The sequence below is a fragment of the Mustela nivalis genome, assembly GCF_964662115.1.
Source record: "Mustela nivalis genome assembly, chromosome: 6".
Classification (NCBI taxonomy): Eukaryota; Metazoa; Chordata; class Mammalia; order Carnivora; family Mustelidae; genus Mustela; species Mustela nivalis.
Genome location: NC_139025.1, coordinates 35218317 through 35238254, shown reverse-complemented (window position 1 = coordinate 35238254; position 19938 = coordinate 35218317). Strand labels below are relative to the sequence as shown.

Here is a 19938-nt window from a genome sequence, read left to right as displayed (position 1 = left end):
AGCCAGACCCAGAAACTCGCTCCAGGTCAGTTCAGTGAAGTGTGTGTGTGCGTATATGAGGTGTGTGGTGTATATATGTGTGTGTGGTATGTGTGTGCATATGTGGTGTTATATCCCAGAGCAGGAAAGAGCTGGACCACCGGGGAGGGAACCTTGGAAGTCATTCTGCATGAACTGATCTCTCATCTCTGCCTTTCTCTGTGTATCTGTTCCATGTTCCTGGCTCTGTCTGCTAACTGTTGGGCACTGGCGTGACGATTCCTTGCTTCTTCATGACCATACTGTGGCTTTTTAGTTCAAAAATCCAATATTATCGGGGCACCTGGGTGGCTCAGTGGGTTAAGCCGCTGCCCTCGGCTCGGGTCATGATCCCAGGGTCCTGGGATCGAGCCCCACATCGGGCTTTCTGCTCTGTGGAGAGCCTGCTTCCTCCTCTCTCCCTGCCTGCCTCTCTTACCTACTTGTGATCTCTGTCTGTATAAATAAATAAAAAATCTTTAAAAAAAATCCAATATTATCCATCTAATCATTCAGTCATGATAAAACTTACTGAATATCTCCTGTGTGTCAGGCAGTATTTTAGGCACTGGGGTACAGCAGATATCAAAGCAAGGCCTCTTATTTCTAGTAGGAAAAACATAGTAAACAAATGATACAATATTTCATGTAGCAATACGCTGTGAAGAAAAATAAAGCCAAGCGAGAGTCTGGAATGTGCCTTTGGGAGGCGGGTGTGGAGCGCCATTTTCCTAACTGCTGTCTGGAGGCCTGGCTCTAATCCAGTGACAATGGAACAGACTTGAGGAGAGAAGAGAGTCATCTGTGCAGGTAGCTGGGTTGAGAGTGCTTCCAGCAGAGGGGAAAGATGGTTGAAGACCCTGAGAGGGGGCATTGCTTTGGTCTTAAAAGAAAGGCCAGCCTACAAGTGTGGCTTGCATGGAGTGGGCAGGGGAGCACCTGGTGGAGACTGGCCTGCAGGGGAGGGCAGGGAGTAGAGGAGGGAGCTGTGTGACCCTCATGTAGCAGTGGGGCTAAGGATCAGGAGCAGGGCCTGGCCCTGAGCTCCAGCTAGCAGGCTCATCGGCATCCAGGTGAGATATCCTCGTGGTGTGGGCCAGGGCAGAGCTGGGAAGTTGACGAAAGGAGGTCGCCGTCTGGATAGGTTAGAAGGCTGAAGAGTTGTCAGTGGATCTAACTGATCTTGTTTCTGGATCTTTCAGTTCAGCTTTTTGAGGGAGACAATCTTACCTGCCCAGAGCAGCCTGTGCATGAACTGACCAGAGACGGAGAAGGAGAGGGTCCATCTCAAACCCGCAGCCCTCCCAGGGAGTGAGAGAGGAGAGACTCTGATGTCCCAAAGGTTGGCCTGTTTCCTTCCCTCACGCCCTGCTCAGGAATGGTGTTCGCAACAGTCCGAGATGGCGACGGAGGTGTCCTCACTCCTCTTTCCAGCCTTCAGTTTCACAACCCGGGGCTCCGCGAGGATGGGGAGCTTGCCCTCGCCCGCACAGGGGGTGCAAGGAAGAGCCTGGATCCCACCTTTCGGATTCTGGCCGCTTCTAAAGCCTGCGCTGGGGGCGGAAAACAGCCGAAAGAGGAGACAGGGACAGCGCGGGGACAAGGGCAGGGTCTCGGAGGCCCCGAAGGAGCGTCTGATGAAGGACCGCGCTGACCGTGCGCGCGCGGCAGGAAGCGGCGAGGGAGAGCGCTGAGCCGCGGCCCCCACGCTGGCCGGAGGCCGGGGCTGCTGACTCCCCTGCGCTGTCCCGGGAGCTGGGGAGCCCAGGCCCGGTCAGTGGCCGGCTGGGGGCTGTAGGCAGGGGGACCCGGGGCGGGGGGTGCGCGGCTACGAGGACGCTGCCCCCTGCCGGCGGTGCCCGCGGGCACCTGCCGCCTCCAGGCCTCCCGCGTCCAGAGCTGGTCCCTTAAACTTGGGCGGGGGCCCTGCGAAACTGCCCCCGCGGGGGCTTCTGTTTCCTGTTCCGTGTTCGGTGGGGATCGATTTCCGCGCTGCTGTTCCCTGTGTTCACTTTGGCCCAGGCTGACAAAGAGCCCCTTGTCTGGGGCCTGGCCATCTCAGTGGCAGAAGGTGAGGAAAAGAGAGCGGGAGAGAGGCTGGGAGGGAGGGGGAGGAGAAAGAGGGAGGGAGGGGTGAGAGAGAGAGAGGAGAAAGAGAGGGAGGAGAGAGGCAGGGAGGGAGGAAGGAGAGAGGCTGGGAGGGAGGCAGTCAGGAACTCCCAGGAACACCACCTGCTCACCGTCCAGTGATGGGAGAGGAGAGCCCCCCAGGGAAGGGACATAAATATGGGGACAACAACCTAACCTCTCCCCAGCGCCCAGGAAGGCAAGCTGCCTGGGCCGAGGGCAGCTCCCCAGGCTCTCATTCAGTTGTTTGCACCAGGAGGAGAACCAGCTGTGGCACCAGGCTGGCTCCGAACACCAGTCCCCAGGCCACCCTGGAAGTCTGTCTGGATCCCCACAGACCTGCGGCCTGGCCTGCTCCACACACTCCCAGGGCCCGGCTCCCCTCTGCTCTCCACATCCCTCATGCTCTCACCTCAGCCCTCCTCCTTCAGGATCTCCTGGCTCTTCTTCTTAACACTGGTTCTCACCCCCCCCCCTTAAAAACAGACAAACAAACAAAAAACCCAACACAGAAATCTGAGTGGAAATCATTTTTAGTTACAGATTTTGGTCAGGATCCCTAGCTAATCACGTTGCACTGGAGTGATGATTCCTCACTTTCAAGACTGCAGAGTGAGGAAAATGTTGCCTCCAGCTTGATTTCTAATAGGAAAAAAGAAAAACGGAAAGCTGAAGCCATCTCAGTTCTCATAAACCCAGGGGATCCCCTGCACGGGGCGGGGGGCGGGGGGCGGGGGGCATCATCCCTCCCAGTGGAACCGAGGAGGAGCCCATAGGCTGTTGCTTACTGTATATCTGTTCATAAAGAAAAAAGGTGGGACGGACAGCCTAACTAGGAATTCACATTTTCAGAGAATGACACTACAGATACCTATGTACCCATAGAAGTACATTTTATCCAGACCTGGAATGGAGGCTTGGGAAGGCCAATCCTACTTATAAGGGTAGCAGCGACCATGGGGACGAGGGGGAAGTGGGAAGACCTGTTAAGTCAGGGAGAAAGAACCAGTGAGGAGAACAGAGTGCCCATGATGAGCTTGAATTTTTGTCCAGGCTGCAGATGTTATGATTTGCAAGATATATTTTTTTAGTTGATTTTCTAATTTTGGCCTCACAGCAACCTTGAGAAGTAGAAAGAGCTGGTAGATTTATCTGTACTTTCCTACATAAGATCAACAAAGCTCAGGAAAGATTAAGTGATTGAGCTGAGGACACAGCCCATAAATGAGGGGCTAAATGTTTTGACTCTTTGCTACCTGTTATTTTTATTACTACAAGAAGCCTCTGGAAGATGAACATAGGTTCTACAAATGGTATGCCCATGGTTCTGTTGGGGAATGAGCAAAGGCAGTAGAGAGCAGAGTTAACGAAGGTTAACTTTGACTGTGACTCACAATCTACTACCTCAGTTAAGTGTAGGTTCATTGGTCCAAGGCTGCAGCCCTGTTCTCACAGGTGGAGATGGTGACAAGATTTGTGATGATCAGGGGTCAGCTGGTGTTCTTGGGTTGCAAACAACAGAAATCAGGTTGGGTAAGTGAAGCAGAGGATTGTGTTGGAAAGATTTCAGGCAGGTGTCAGGGTCCACGGGAAGACTGAAGAACTGGGCAGGGATGGAGGTAGTGGCCTGGGCCACTGGGTGGCCCCGTGGGTGGGGATGAGGCAGTGGGTGGGGATGAGGTAGTACCGATAAGACAGGAACCAGTTGGGGGCAGCACTGGGTCAATGTGGTCAGAATGAAGGGTGGACTGTCTGGCTCACCTTCCCAGAGTCACTTGCCATCCTCTTGGCCCAGCCTACTTGACAGCGCCAGTGAAGTGACCTGCGGTCAGAAAAGAAAAACAGAATTTTCAGTCACTGAAAGGGGGAAAGCTCGGAAGACGATATTCACCCTTTCCGTGGACCCCTCCAGCCCCACGCCATGTTCCAGTAAAGGCGTTTTGCTAGCCCCAGTCCAGAATCTTCTGTGATGTGGACAGTGGGGGTAAGTGAGGAAGGTTGGCGGGGGTGATGAAGGGGTTCAATCAGTCAACGCAGGGAGTGAGTAGGGAAGAGAGAGGAGGAAGGTCTGCATGCCTTGTTTGGTGCTGGGGCTGAAGGAGATTTGGGTTTAGAGTACTTCCCAGGTAGCGTCACATAGAGCAAAGACAAGGCTTTCTCAAGATGTGTTGTGGTGAGTTATGAATTGGGTCAGGGTTTTTTTTTTTGTTTGTTTGTTTTCTTGTCAAAGATTTTTATTTATTTATTTGAGAGAGAGAGAGAGTGTGTGTGTGTACAGGAGCAAGGATGAAGGGCAGAGAGAGAGGGAGAGAGAGAATCTCAAGCAGCCTCCAAGCTGAGTGCAGAGCCCGACACTGGGCTTAATCGCATGACACTGAGATCATGACCTGAGCGTAATATATATATACATATTATATATATAATAATATATACATATTATTATTACATATATATACATATATACATATTATATATATATATAGGCACATGATCTAACTCAGTAAAGTTTAATTTGTTAGTCTGTCATGTTACTCGAATGCCAACAGTACTATCATCATAAGAACTAACTTCCAGAGTAAGTATTTCACGTGCATAGTAACCCTGTGAGGTAAATCTACCCTTATTCCCATTGTACAGATGAGAAGAGTAAGGTTACTCATTTGTCTATAGTCACACACGTAATAAGAAAGAACATCCCCAACTGGCCCATTTGCACAGTTGCCTCACTGATTAGTTCAAGCTCCTACTGTGGTTCATTTACCACGATGCTCTAACATTCAGAACTCAATCTATTATACTAGCATCATTAAGAGAACTAAAAAAAAAAAAAAAAAAAAAGGCCATTGGTAGGTTAATGAATTAATTTTGGATTAATTAGGGTTTGCTAATTAGCTAATTTTAAATCTTTCTGGGGTATTTACTATGTGCTAGGCCCTGTGGATGCAGTAGTGAGCTAGGATAAATGTCTTCCAGACATTTCAAAATCTTTGAAGATGTCTTCCAGAATCTTCAAGCCTGGTAGAAATGTCAGATGATAATCAAATAATCCCCAAAATTAAATATAATTATAAATTCTAATAGGGATACATTCTTTGCATCTTCACTACCCACTGAAGGACAGTAGATGGAGAAAGGACAGGAATGAAAGGGAAACAGATATCAGCCATCCACCAGTCTCACAGTTCTCACGTCCTGTAGGTATACGACCTTGTCAATTGCCACGGACAGAATGACAATCCGCAAGATGTAGTCCATGCTCTCAAGAGGAAGTCAAGGCAGAAAACCTGTGTACGTGAAGAACCAGAACCTTATGCCATAAAAACATGCGTTAAGATGACAGGATGATGGAGTTAGCGTCTGACAGCTGACATCTCTTGGCACACTTGAAAATACACCCCCTGGGATAACTCAATACCTCTTAAAACAGCCCTCTTAGGTGAGTACTATTCTTATCCTCAAGTGCATGGGAAAGGGATGGAGAGCAAAGGGGCAAGGACAGATTGCAAGTTTCTGCCTAGGGGCTGGGCGAAAGAGAGGTGGTGAGTTTGAAGGAATGGCTGGAAAGTGGCAGAAAGGGAGGGACAAAATGTTATGGGTGTTCAGAGCGGAGACAGCATACTTCTGGCTGGAGGAATCAGGAGATTAGGTATTAGGTACTGGTACCTTGGATCAGTTATTTAATTAGGTTCTTTGTAAGAAATTTAGAACACCAATTTGTGAGGGTAAAGTCCATTTGTGAGAGAAAACACAGAGCGGAGGTAGCCCCGAAGCTGAGGAACAGCCTTGATTTTTGGCAGAATTTGTGAGTCCACAGCTTTCTGATCAACCTTGCACTGCTTTGTAATCTCGTATTTCTCTTTCTCGGTGTCGAAGATCTCACCCTCCTGGTGTCTGGGCTTATGCAACTTCTTCTTCTTGAAACATCAGTGAAGATGTTTGGGGATTTTCACGCTGCTGATATCAATTTTGGTAGAAGTGGCAATGACGAATTTTTGGTGTGTTCTACGCAGAGGAACTTGATTGAGGGACAGAGGTCCAGTCACAAGTAGCAAGCCACTGCTCAGCTGCTTCAGGAAAACTACCCTCTTGCCTCTGTGGCGCCCAGTGAGGATGATCAAAATGGTTCCAGGGGTGATGCTAGCTCACAGTTTTCTCACATGCTGACTGAAAGGTTTTTTTTGCCGTGGCTCAACAGCTTTCGAGGCACGTCTTCAGTAAGATAATACCTAAGCATTTTGCAAAGTTTAACCACTTGGGTACCACCGTTCTTGTCACCACCAACTGGTGACAGTGACGGTAGCAAGAACCTTCTCCTTCTTTTTCTTTTCAGCCCCTGGATTTAGCTGCCGAATACTTCCTCTTGTACATGGCCTTCTGGAATACATAGCCAATCGGGAGTATCTGCCAATTCCTCTGACTAGGACAGGGTTCCGGCTGCAGTGGGGCTTCCCCTTCTTCGGGGTTTTAGCTGATACCTAAAGCTCCTGATTTACATTAGGAGGATACATTAGGTATCCTGATACCATTCCTGGAGGAGTGGTATGTGATGTGGGCCTTAAGGATGGGGTGAATTCTGAGAGCAGAGACTGGGGCTGTTGGCACGGACGGTGGCACACACCAAGGCAGGGCACGCGGCGAATGTGCTGCACTGGGTATGGCTCTCCCTGGGAGCTGTGCAGAGCAGTGGCTCCTCTACCTGGCCACGCTTCAGTCTTGGAAAACTTTTTACAAACTTAGATTCCTCAGATCCACCCCAAGGCTCTCATTAAGTCAATTAGAGAACACCCATTTTTACAAAGCATCCTGCATGAACCGGTTGCATAGGATGGTAGGGTGAGATGGGGCGTGGCCAGATTCTGCATGGCCTGGGGCTTGGGAGGTGGGAGTTGGCTTTATTTGGTGGGACAACGCTGAGAGAAGACATCACCGGAGCCAGGCTTCTTCCAGGTCAGTCTATTTCAGGATGTTGGGTTTTTCCTTGCCCAAAGCAAGGAGACTAATAGTGGCTAGTTAATTGCACCTGCCAGAAGTTCCACCCAGGATGGGGCAGTGAGAGTGGCCAGAGCATTCCAATGAGTCCCGGTGGCAGAGTCTGCAGCATGTGGACCCAGAAGGATGGGGAGGGAATGGAGAGCAGCTGGGCCGTGCACTGCACGGCCACTTCTGGACTGGGTGGCCTGGCACCATGGCGGTCTCCTGCGAAGTGTTTGCTCCACAAAGGAAGATGAAGGAGGGTGGCTGGCCAGAGGCCTGAGCCTCTCATGACACAGGTGTCTGGCCTGAATCTTTCTCTCTTCATTATGTCTTCCCGGGAGAAGCTTCTAAGATAGAAGCCTCTTGGAAGCCCATGATACATTTCAAAAATCCTTCTGGCAGAAAGATGGGTTCTTATATAGAATCAGAATGGATGCAGGAACAAGGACATCAAGACTGAGGCCGAGGAAAGACCTACCGGTTGAGTAGATCGGTCGTGGCTCAGAGGCAGAACAGTTTCAGCCAAATAATAGCATCAGTGATTGTAACGCTAATAGCTACTGGTAACAGCTACTGGTACTAAGTGTGGGACGACCACCGTGTTAGAAGCTTCGTCTGGGTCATCTCATTTAGCCCTGAGGAATGCCAGTGGAGGCATTCTTAGCTCCAGTAGGCAGACGACGAAATCGAAGGCCGAGGTCCCCCAGCTCCTGAAAAGCAGAGCTGAGATGCTGCTTGAGCCATCGATGGGGCCGTGGGGCCTGTGGGCAGCATGGTGCTTGAGGGGGACCTGGATGGGGGGAGTCCCGGACCTGGAACCAAAACCTCCAGGGCCAAATCCCAGCTCTATCTCTCCCCAAAGCCTCAAACCCAAGGCCAGTTCTGGCCCTTGAAAAATGTCCCCAGTAGCCCCTGCTCTCCTGGCTTCACTGGGTGGCTGCGAGGCTTGAGCGAACAGAGAAGGAAGCAGAAACACCAGAGGTCCTGCTCTGCTTGCTGCCAATGCAGGGAGGACCCACTGGGCTGTCACTTACTCATTTAAAGGGCATAGTCTCAGGAGAGAGTGTAAGAGCCAGTTTCTCTCAACTCCACACAGAGCAACAAACCCGGAGGGCCCACTCTGGGCCTGGCAGACGGCTGGAAGGTTCCCGATGATTGATCCTCACGCGAAGGGGCAGGGGAAAGACATGAAAGTGGAAGGCCAGCACTCCTACCCTGCCGCACAAGAAGCAGTGGGAATGAACGAGACATTGGAGACGTCCTTTTCCATGAACTTCAAATCCTGGGAGATGACTGGATCAATAGACTGTCATTTTGAAAGCAACTAAAGGACGGGAAGGTAATGATAATCAGCGGGGTGCATGGGTTTGTCAGATACAAATCTTATAACACTGGAACAATTGCTTTCCATCCCAAGATAACTGGCTTTGGCTGGGGGCCAACAAAAAGTAGATTTAGGGGAATATTGAGGTTCAACGAAGAAATCACGCTCACTTGAGCTTTCTCTGAATCCTAACTCGGGGAAACGGCAGCAAACACCCTAGTTCTTCTAAATGAGGGGAGTGGTGGGGGGAAAAAGAGGAATGAGAAACCTCAGTTCGCTCATCTTGAGACCGTGGCTGAGTTCGCTTCCTTTCCACCTAAGGTGAAATTCTTCCACTGAGGCAGGGTTGACCTGGGGCTGCCAAGTTGTAGAGGAAGAATGTTTATTGATTGCGTTCATGCATTTTACAAGGAAAGAGATGCCCGGGATTGCTCTGAATCTGTTTTATGGTGTAACTGTTTCTTAGAGCAAAGTATTTTATTTTTAAGCATCAGCTGTGCAGAGCCTGGTGGTCCTCAGCTGCCTCGGGCAAGTATTTTGTTTTCCGAACTAGAAACCAAGAAAATTTAAGGCAGATGTGCAACCTTCCTCCTCTGTGAGCTCCCTCCCGCCCACCAGCCCAGCCCAGCCCTGATCCGGGGTGAGACCCTGAGGAACACTCTGGGTCTGTGGTGACAGCCCTCTGCCCCAGCCTACAGGTCCCAGCTGTAGCATGGCCTCGGGGCCGCTGCGGGGCTGTGCGGGGTTGATTGTTTAATCTGGTCCTGTCTGTCTGATATACGAGCAGGAGGATCTGTCAGATGGGGTTTATCTTGCCTCAACAATAAATGCAATAAAGCCTCTGCGTGTCATGGTTTGTAGCTCTCGAGGTTGATAAAACGTCGACAAGCCTGTAGGATCTGATCTGCCCATATGGTACTTACATGATTATTTATGGTTTAGGTGTGAGTCTCGTCACTCACTCCTCCAGCCAACATTTATTGAGCACCTACCATGTGCCAGGCACTGTGCTAGAAGCTGCTGATATAAAAATAATTGAAAGACAGGCCCAGCTAAGGTTTTTGTTTGTTTGTTTTTTTGTTTTTTGTTTTTTTTTTGATACCCCCTAGCTCTTAAAAGTCTGGAGAGAGTGGAAGGGAAGACTGACACAGACACACATGGTTGTGGTTCAGCGTGATGAACACAAGGATAGAGAGATGTCACAGGAGACAGGAAAGAACTTGTGAGGGTTTCTAGAAGAGGCTCTTTGGAAGAGGAAGGAGATTGCTTATCTGGGTCTTGGAGGGCGCAGTAAGTGCTTCCCAGACAGCCTAGATTGGAAGGCCATTGGAGGCTGAACCACCGGGACAGAGAGTTGGGAAGCCCTTGAGATGAATCAGGGTGCTGTTGCTGGAAGAAAGGGAACTGGATGTCAGGCAGGCAGAAAGACAACAGAGTTGCCTCTAGAATTCCTAACATGACCTGAGTGCCTTGAACTGGAAATCTGGGTTAGTCTTGACCTCCACAGCGCGTGGGGATCCACCATAATCACGTGCTGCAGGGTCAGCCTTGCTCCCCAGCTGCAGGGTGGGGGCCCTTGAGAAGCAGCTGTCAACAAAGACTTGCCTGTGAAGGGGTGGGTCCCTTGAAATCCACTCTCCTTTTTCCTTCCTTAGGCTCTCCCTTTCTGCCCCAAGAACAGCAAGCACTTAGTACCTTTCCACCAGGTCCCTCACTGTCTCGATGTCCGCCAGCTATGGCTGGAGGCCCAGCCAGGTCCACTTCCTGATTAGTCCTTGAACCTCATGAGCTGCCCCGGGCCAACAGGGCCATACAGGGCTGCATGCTGATTCCCCTCACATAGAGCTAAAATGTCCCCTCATATAGGGGACCTGCTGCTGTAGGGAGATTAGGACACATACTGTCACAAATGGAAGTGACAGGAAGCTACTTAACCCTCAGCTGGAAATGGTCCGTCACAGATGATTAGGGTAGTCGGGGTTTTCATACTTCATGACTCCAGGCAGACTGGTTGGGGAAGGAAGCTGGGGTGGGAGCAGAAACCAGCCCTAGGCAGGAAGGCCTCCGGGAGTAGGGCCAAGGTCAGATCCAATGTCACGGATGGCCCGGTTTCTTCGGTACCCCTTCCACTGGCTCCTTGGACAAGGGAGAGAGGTTGCAGCCAAGGAGAAAGAGCACCAGAGCAGGGATGGGGGAAACTGGAAGCCTGGGTCCAGCTCTGCTTTGAATTGGCTGAGTCACTCGGGACAAGTGGCTTTCTGTGTCTGTTCCCTCATCTGTGAAATGAGGGGTGGCCCACCCATGAAGAGTGTTGTGAGGTTCACAGAACTTCATCTGCTTCCTCATTTGTACATGGGAGGATTTGCCTCTGTCTCTAGGCCCTTTACAGCATTAACATCCAATAGCTACTTTGAAAAATGAAAACCTTCAATGCAAATACTTTGTGTTATTTTTGTTGATGTTATTATTCCAAGTGGTAAATGCAAGATCTCACTGAGATACTAAAGAACCTGCTATTCTCCACTGGCCAGTTCTTAGCCAAAGGGAGCAGGGCAGCTCTGAGCTTATGACTGACCAGATCCTTCTCTGTGGAGCAGTATCATGGCGCCTGCTTGCAGAGGAGACTTTCACTGCAAGAGGAATCATAAAAGAAATTGCCAGCATCTCCCCCTGACAAGTTATTCAAACTTACTTAATAGCAAAAAGGATATTTCTGGTAAGGAGTGGGTATAGCTGTAAAGAAACTAATCTGACTTTGGCTAGATTAAAAAAAAAAAAAAAATCTTCTAAGCGGGAACCCATGCCGGGTTACAGAGAGAAGCATAAGATCCCTCACTGTGATGCTGGGGGAGCAGGACATCTGAGCACAAAGCATATAATAAAGGAAAGTTAGATGAGAATATATGGAGAGTGGCCAAGATTCACAGAGCCTTCCTTGGTTAGTTGGTGAATGAATGGCAGAGAGTGGCCTGTGAGGGTGGGAACAGGTGCTGTGGGAGCCACGTGCATGATGTTTGAGGTTTAAGAGCTCATAGGGAACGGCCAAGATGGCAGCTGCCTCGCTGGGTCCCACAGAAGCAGAGGCCCAGGGGCCAAAGGGAAGGGGATGTGGCATGGGCTTCGTTAAATCCAGAGTAGTCATTTCCTTCTGTATTGACACCCTCTTGTACCTTCTGCTTCCCCAGATTCACTTTGGGCTTGGCAGATTTTGAGGTCTCCCACAGGAAGGTTCTCAAGAAAGAGACCTCTGGCTTAGGGAACTGTGTATGTCAGCTATGGGGAAATCACTTGTTTATACCTTACAGGCTTTCTCCGGGGGCAGATAGGAAGCAAGAATGGATGGGAAGTACCATGGGGGAAAAACTGAACTCGGGGGCCAGCTGGCCCCACATTTGGATCTCCTACAAGTCACTCAAACTCTCAGGGTCTCAGTTTTCTTATTTGTAAAATGAAGTTGATTCTCACAGCTGGTTGTGAGTCTGAGTCAAAAGGAAATATTCAATGTGGAAGAGCTTTGTCAACTCTAAAGTTATTATCGAAAACTGAACAATGCTGTCTGGTGTGGTTCTCCACTTTCTAGTTCTTTGAGCGCCATTTCCTCATGTGTGAAACGCAGATCCTAACAGCACCTGCTGTTCAAGGTCATCCTGAGGAGGAACCCAGGCGATGTGTGTGAAGTGTTTAATTTAGGGGCTGCTCACGGGCCATGTGGAATCCATATTTGTTCCTCTTCTTCTGGTAGTTCAAAGCTTGGTCATGAGGAAAGTTTGAAGCTGGCAAAAGACTCCATTATAAACACCCTGGTGACTGTCACCTCTAGAGAGGATCTAAGGACTAAATCAGCCTTAGGTCACCTGTCCAGTCCAGCAATTCACAAGCAGATAGATATCTTCAAAAAGATAGGTCTTTAGCAAACTGTAGCTCAGAGAGCAGCCTACCTTGATCTTTCCTGCCTCCTTTCTGGGCCTCTGATCTGGGCAAGCAAGAAGCAGCTGACAAATGGAGTGAAGTCAGCAGAGAGGACCCTCAGGAACTTGCCTCCCACAATCAGTTCTTACCACCCACGCAAACCAAGATGGCTCTTCTTTGGCCAAGCGAGCAGCCGCGTTGCTGAGGACCAGAAGTGATGCCGAGCAGACCTGCCTGCCCGAGCTCCATGACCAGGGTAATTGAGTCTTATGAGCTCTGGGCCAAGCAGGCCATGAATCCTGATTTGCTAGATCTGCTCATCACAAAATAGTGCCCTGCCCTGGCTTGGGAAAGCTCAAATTGTCTAGCATCAAAGCTTGATTTATCTCTCTTAAGCACTTGCTTGGAGTCTTTGAGGCTCTCTTTGCCTTGTGATGGATATTCCTGGTCCTCCTTGCTTCTCCATCACTCAACTGTGTGGGCAGCATTCAGTGTTCTACCCGCAGGCCTTTCTCTTCTCCCCTTGTGGTCCCTGGGCAACACCACCCACTGCCTTGGCTTTCACCATCACATCGTGCTGAGGTTGTTGGAATTTCCATCTTGATCCCCACCTCTCTTCTGAACTACGTGCCTATATCTCCAGCTACCTCCTAGACAGGTTCATTTGCATGGCCCATGTGACTTTGAACCCCAAACATCCCAGACCTAACTCACGGCTTCTCCTATATTTTGGGCTCCATCTGGGAACAGGATCATATGCTTCCTGGGGTGGCACTTCGTCCAAGTCTGTGGGATGACTTGGATGACTAGAGCTCAGTGTGTGGGCAGGACACATATTCCTGGAGGCTCCATTTTTATGGAAGGTAGGCAAAATACTGTAGAATAGAATGCAAAATCTCTATTAAAAATTAAGGCAGAACTTAAGATTTTAAACAAGATGTGTCTGTAGGAGTTGCCTCAGACTGTGCCCCCAGTTCTCAGTGGGGAACAAAATTGTTCTTCCCATGAAGGACTCAAGTTACTTTGGGTTAGAGCATAAATATGCAGTCATTGCAGAAAGAGAATGAAGAACTCCCAGCCAGCAGGTGTAGGTTGTAATTGACTGAGTGTGTGATTGGGGGCTGGTCAGCAAAGGATCCCTAGAAAAAGGAGTGTGTTTCTGTGCACTGACCTGGGAAGGGGCAGTCATGCCAGTAGACCTCCAGACCTACTGACAACGGTATGTCTAATGGCATACTAAGCCAACTGGGAGTGTTCCAGAACCATTGGCAAGAGCATGTAATAGCAAGTTGTAGGCTGTGGGGGAATTTTTTATTTTTCCTTCTATTTGCTCCTCCCATTTTCATTCATAGCGCTCATTAATGTTTGCGACTCACCCTCCCTTATTCTGAGACCACATGTTTCCGGCACGATCCTACCTTCCGCTTAGGGGTGGAGCACAGGGCAAACCTACGCTAAGGAGCACATTTCATTCCTCCTGATTACAGTGTGAAATCTTAAGACTTTTGCGGGTCTACTAGAAAAGAGGCTGTGTCCTCAACTAGTTTTGGAGCTGTGAACGTGAGGCTAGAGCGGCTGGACCCACTTTGTCACCATGCAGTGAGACTCTGTCTGAAAATGGCATCAACCAAGAGGAGACAGAGACAAGAGAGGGAGAGAGAGAGAAACCGAATCCCTTGGAGCTCTCTCGTGAAGTTATGCCTGGTGTCAGCTCTATTTCTGGCTTTCTCGGTTGTATGAACCAGTCGATCCCCCCTGTGGTTGAGCCAGCATGTTGGGTTTTCTGCCACTTAGAACCAGGAGAATTCTAATGGCCTCTCGTTCTTCAGGTCATGTAAGCCTGATGGCAACTGCGTATTTGTTTCTTCTCAGTTTTTCCTGATTTCGTATCCTTATTCATTATCATGATTCATTTCATTATATTATTTTTATTATTATTATTGGTCACTGTTGATTTTCCAAGTGGTTCTTGCCAGGATGAGTGAATGTACTGATTACATATGTATATATATATATTTTTTTTTTCCATTCAAATAACAGGTTTTTTTAAATTATAAGGAAGTAAATGGGTTTTCTAATTTTATAATTTGGTCACTGTAAGCCCAGTTCCTTAGAGAAGGTGCAAATTGGGTTTCTGTCTTCAAAAGATGGAGGGTCAGATTCTAGATTGTGGAAACCGGGCCAGAGGAGTAAGTGTAGACTCTAGGCCTTTTCCCTGGAAGAACAACGTAATATCAAAGTGTAGATGTGTGAGCATCAAAACCCTTTTACCCCCTTGTCCTTCAAGAACCACCTGAAATGTATCCTCCTCCCCTTTTTCCATTCATTCAGTGATGACTTACCAGATATTGGGTATGCATAGTGGAGAAAACTGACAAAAACACCTGCTTTTATTGAGCTTGTATTCTAGCGAGGGCAGGAGGACAATAAACAAGATAAGTATGTAATCTAGATAGTAACGCACAAGTGGGCAGACTGAGATGTTTTAGACAGGATGATCAGAGCAGCGACTCTTCACCAAAGACCCAGGGAGAGTGAGTGAAGTATCCGAATGGTCATCGGGGAAGGGCACCCAGTTGAGGGAAGGCCAGTGCCAAGGCCTGAGGCCAGTGGCTGACCTGGCAGTTTGGGTGGGTGGACGGGACCAGGAGATGGAGTTGGAGAGAAGCCAGGGTGTGCCGGCACGTAGCGGTCAGGGTGAGGGGGTGGGAGGCGGGAGGGCTTGAGGGCTTTGAACAGAACAGTGACAGGATTCAACTCACATTCAAGCAGGATCCCTCTGGCCGCCGTGTTGAGGATGGATGAAAGAGGGACCATGCTTGGAAGCAGGAGAGCACCTGGGAGGTGAGGGTGGCCTGGTCAGGAGTAGAGGCTGACAGGATTTCCTTATCGACTGCATCGATAGCCAAGATTGAACAGTGGCACTGAAGTTATTTTATTTTATTTCATTGCATTTTATTTTATATTTCATTTCATTTCATTTCATTTTTTTATCCTAAGTACTGATGTGTCAACTTTATTTATGCCATAATACACACTTACAAATAGAAGTGTTCCTTCTCCAGGGCTGTGGCTGCTTTAGGGTAGGGTGCTTTTAGCTCTCCATCCTTGTCTCCCCCAAATCTGTGTAGGAGACACTCCTGTAGGGAGCAGATTGTGTGTCAACGTGGAAAGCACGACATGCCTGGGAGCCTGAGCCGCTCTCCCTTGGGAATGCTTCTGGAAATGCTGAGCAAGGAAAGGCGGTGCTTTCCTCACCGTCTGGCAACACAGGCAAGCAGCGTGGTGGAGGAGGTAAAGCTCAGGACCACTGGTGGAGCAGACTCTGGGGTTTTTCGAGGTCAAGGGAGATCAGGCCTTTGCGGTGGGTGGACTGGGCATGGTGTCAGGAGGTGTCTTAAACCACGGCAGGTGGCATGCACGAACATGATGCAGAGCAGAGACCAGCCCTCTGGAGACAATGGAGAGTGGCAATGGCCATGAAGGACATCCAGGTCAGAGGCTTGGTAGAGTCAGGTGAGCCAGAGGTATGCAACTAACTAAGGTGAGCAGAGTGACAGCAGACAGAAGTGGTGTAGAGAAGTAGACAGATAACAGAACAGGGAAGAGACTGATAATAAATGGAAAGAGATAATCAAAAGGCTTCCCATCTTTTTGGTTATTCTCAAGGAGGTATAAGAAGGCAAAGGATTGAGATCATGCCTCTTGGTAGGTGGGTGAAATTGATCTAGAGATCATCCTACAAACTATTAACTATTAATTACAACTTGCCCAGGGTAGGACCTAGGGGATATTCTGATTTATAAGTGTTGTCTTTATAGGACAGTTCTATTGGTGATTATCAATGTCCTCTGTTCTCTAGGGGTATTGGCAGTGCTAAAGTAGTCTCCTTCTGGGTCTAAACCACCTCATCATTTGTCTTCTCTTTATCTCTGTTGTTGATGCCCCATACCAACCCATGTCCCTTACTGGCCCCTACTGGTCAACACTATTTTGGTTGCTCCCCCATATTAAAGCTTGTAGAAGTGTTGTTGTGTCCTCCCGTCTCTGTCCGCAATTGTTTGTAAAGATTAGGCTTTAATGTACACAGACTTCTGTCTCAATTGTATAGCCTTAATCAATTTGGCTCTCTTTATTTCTTTTTTATGAGATCTATTGTCTTCTGATTACAAAAGAAATACATGCCCATGGTAGAACTCAATTGATTTTCTAGAGCTTTTATTTTGAATTTGCATTCCCTGCGAATGCCCATCTGGGCAATTTGGGAGATGCTGGAGGGGCAGCTCTCCTTGAATGCAAATGCATCCTGTGAGCCTTTGCTGGTGAAAGGGTGTCTGGGAAACAAGGATTCACAGCTGAGTGCTGCCTGGACAACCTTCCTCGTTGTGCAAACATCCTTCCCCTAGAGTTGTTTTTTGTCCCCCACTTTCAAACAGGCTTTTAGCAACAGCAGCTGGAATTAAAGGCATTCACTTACCAGAAAATATGGGCTTGCTGGGGCTTTGTTGTTTCTCATTTCATGCTCTTCACTTGGACAGCTTACATGCGATTTGAAGGGCTACGACCTTTGTGCAAAATTCTGTAGTTCACCCGTGTGCCGATTTTCTTGGGTACACGCTTTGGCATCTGAGTGTGCAGGGATATCATGCTTATAGTCTTTGGTCAAAGTAAGAAAAATCAGGTAGGTGACCAAGGCTAGCTGCTATCGCATGGGACCCATTTTCTCGTACCTCTTTCTTCCTCCTGAACTCATTGAATGCTACGGGTCATATACATGAAATTTACCTGTCTTCATAATCGCCAGGAAGAAGAAGAAAAAAAAAAAAAACAACCCAAACCCTCATGGAGCATCTAGTTTGTGTCACTCACTTATCTTCTGTGGCACATAATCCTCACCACGACTTTTGGGGTAAGTATTGTCTACTTTACAGGTGTCCCTGAAACGTGGATGAAGAAATCGGCACTCAAAGAGGTTAAGTACTTGCCCAAGAATTTGGGGTCTGGTCAACAGATTTGCTATAACCTTGGATAAGTTCTTAAATGCTATTTCAGGGCAAGGGCCAGAAAAATTGCAACTTGAGGAGAACAAATTAAATTGTTTAATTGTTAAATTGCAGAGACTAAAGGTGTTGATTTTCTGTCCAGATTATTTTTTTTTCCCAGCTCTTTCTCAGCCCTATTTTCTTCTTTTAAACAACCCAACCAGCCAGTTGTCCAGGGATTGATATATGGCTGGGAGCAAACTTGTGTGAGCGTAGGCAGGAGAGCCCAAGGAAAACCTACTGGCTTGGCTGATGAGGGTGACAGCTTGGTAATGGACCTCTGAGAGTGTATATATGAATTAAGCACCTTTCATTTCCTTTGCTGCAAAAACATCAATTAAGCTTGACTAATCCATGGGTTTTCCCCACTTTCAGGCAGAAGAAAATCAGCACAAATTGGCTGGAGTGTTTTTTCCTCTAGGTTTTGATCATTAATCATCTTTGGCTCCCTTCTGCCCTCCCCCCCCCACTCCCTGCACCCTGCCAAAAACACACCCCCACACTGCCATCTTTGGCACCCACTGCCAACACTCACAAGGCAATTTGTTCAGTCTTGAGTATAAAGAAGATATGTATTCCATGTTCTGAAGGCTGAATCTATGGAGAGGGGGCCCGGCTCCTCGCTGAAGGCTGGTGAAGGTTTGTTCAGAGCCCGTTTTGCAGGTCGGCCAAGTTGATTGGCTTTGACATCGCAGTCTGGTCCCTGGCTGGCTCTGCCCGGCCCTTGAACCAAACAGATGTGTCTCCGCAGGCCTCTCCATCTGACACCAGCCGGAGAAAGCCTCATTTGTCTTTGAAAGGCCTCCCTCAACTCATACTTTTTTTGAAATGATGCTGGAAACGCCATGCTGCAGGGTTCGATACCGGCATGGACCTCTGTGATTCCAGAGCCCGGTAAGCCAGTGTTTTGGGTGACTCTGGGCCCCCTGGGTAGCATCCCCATTCCCAGGGGTGAGCAGACTCCTGGAGGTCATCTAGCCGCCCCTCTGCTTCCAGGCGGGACACACCTGCACCTGCCAGCCATCGCCTGTCCTTGCAAGGGCAACAGTTTACTAAGAGCCAATAGAGGAGCACTTCCCTTTCTGTCCTTCCCACGTCTCTGCAGGGGACGTCAGAGGGAACACGCAAAACCGCTGACCATGCAGCTGCTTTGTCAGTTTCATTCAGTGTCTAATCCTATTAATCAGGCCCACTTTCCAGATGAAGAAAATGAGGTTCAGAAAGCTTTACTTTTTTCTTTTTTTGAGTAGTCATAAAAGTCAGGCTTTGTGCTCGGAGTTGAGAGATTATAAACCCCACTCCCTGAAGTTTGTTTATTTTTTTAAAGTCGTGAAACACAGGAGTCACATATAGAAGCAAGTTATACGTAAATCTCATATTCACCTGTCATTGGAAAAGAGCTAGAACAGTACTGTTATTTTAAATAGAACGTTATGTTATTGTGTTATTTTGCTTTTTAACTATTGTGTGATTACATTTGGTGTTTAAATAATAGTGGAAATATTTCATATAATTTTCACTTTTTGGTTGTGAAAAAATTTGGTTCTCTTCTCCATCGGCCCAGAGAGGTCTGCCCTGCAGACAGTACCCCATGGACGTCTCCTACTTCCACCCCACGTAAGCCTCCTGTTGACATGTGGCTGCCGTGTTTTGCATTTTAAGTTCTACTTAATTTAGATCAGACTGTGATTTGCAGTTCTTTTTTCCTCTTGTGACTTGCTTTTTACTCAATTTTTGTATGTTAGGTATCTATCTGTGTTGTTAAAAGTGATTATATTTCTTTCATTATAACAGCTACATAGCACTTTATCATATGGAAAGCCATAATATTTTATTTATTCCCAAGTTAATGTGCATTCTGGTTATTTCCAATTTTCTGTATTACAAAAGTGCTGCAATGAATGTTCTTTTTTTTATAAATTTAATTTTAGGGGTGCCTGGGTGGCTCAGTGGGTTGGGCCTCTGCCTTCAGCTCAGGTCATGATCTCAGGGTCCTGGGATTGAGCCCTGCATTGGGCTCTATACTTGGCGGGGAGTCTGCATCTCTCTCTCTCTCTGCCTGTCTTTCTACTTGTGATCTCTCTCTCTGTCAAATAGATAAAATATTTAAAAAAATAATTTTATTGAAATTCAGTTAATTAACATATTATTAGTTTCAGAGGTAGAGTTCAGTGATTCATCAGTTGTATATAACACCCAATCCTCATTACATCATGTGCCCTCCTTAATGCCCATCACCCAATTACCCCATCCCCCCACCCGCCTCCCCTCCAGCACCCCTCAGTTTGTTTCTTATGATTAAGAGTCTCTCGTGGTATGTCTCTCTGATTTCATCTTGTTTTATTTTCCCCTCCTTTTCCCCTATGATCCTCTGTTTTGTTTCTTAAATTTAACATATGAATAGTCAAATGATAATTGTCTTTCTCTGATTGACATATTTTGCTTAGCATAATACCCTCTAGTTCTAGCCACATTATTGCAAATGGCAAGATTTCTTTTTTGATGGCTGCATAGTATTCCAATGTATATATATACCACATCTTC

The 19938-nt window shown here is 47.9% G+C and overlaps 1 long non-coding RNA gene and 1 pseudogene across 2 annotated transcripts in view; one reads left to right on the top strand and one right to left on the bottom strand.

Annotated features, from left to right (window-relative positions):
• The window catches only part of LOC309866385 (large ribosomal subunit protein eL6 pseudogene), a 39730-nt pseudogene extending 32327 nt beyond the window's left edge, over positions 1–7403 (bottom strand). Inside the window, exon 1 of the transcript XR_014316702.1 lies at positions 5809–7403. The product of XR_014316702.1 is annotated as a large ribosomal subunit protein eL6 pseudogene (transcript). The remainder of the gene's footprint in view (positions 1–5808) is intronic.
• LOC309866387 lies at positions 1262–10880 on the top strand. The gene is made up of 3 exons (XR_014312626.1): positions 1262–2089; positions 5344–5581; positions 8216–10880. It is a non-coding gene; the product is annotated as an uncharacterized lncRNA (long non-coding RNA).
• The last annotated feature ends 9058 nt before the right edge of the window (positions 10881–19938 follow it).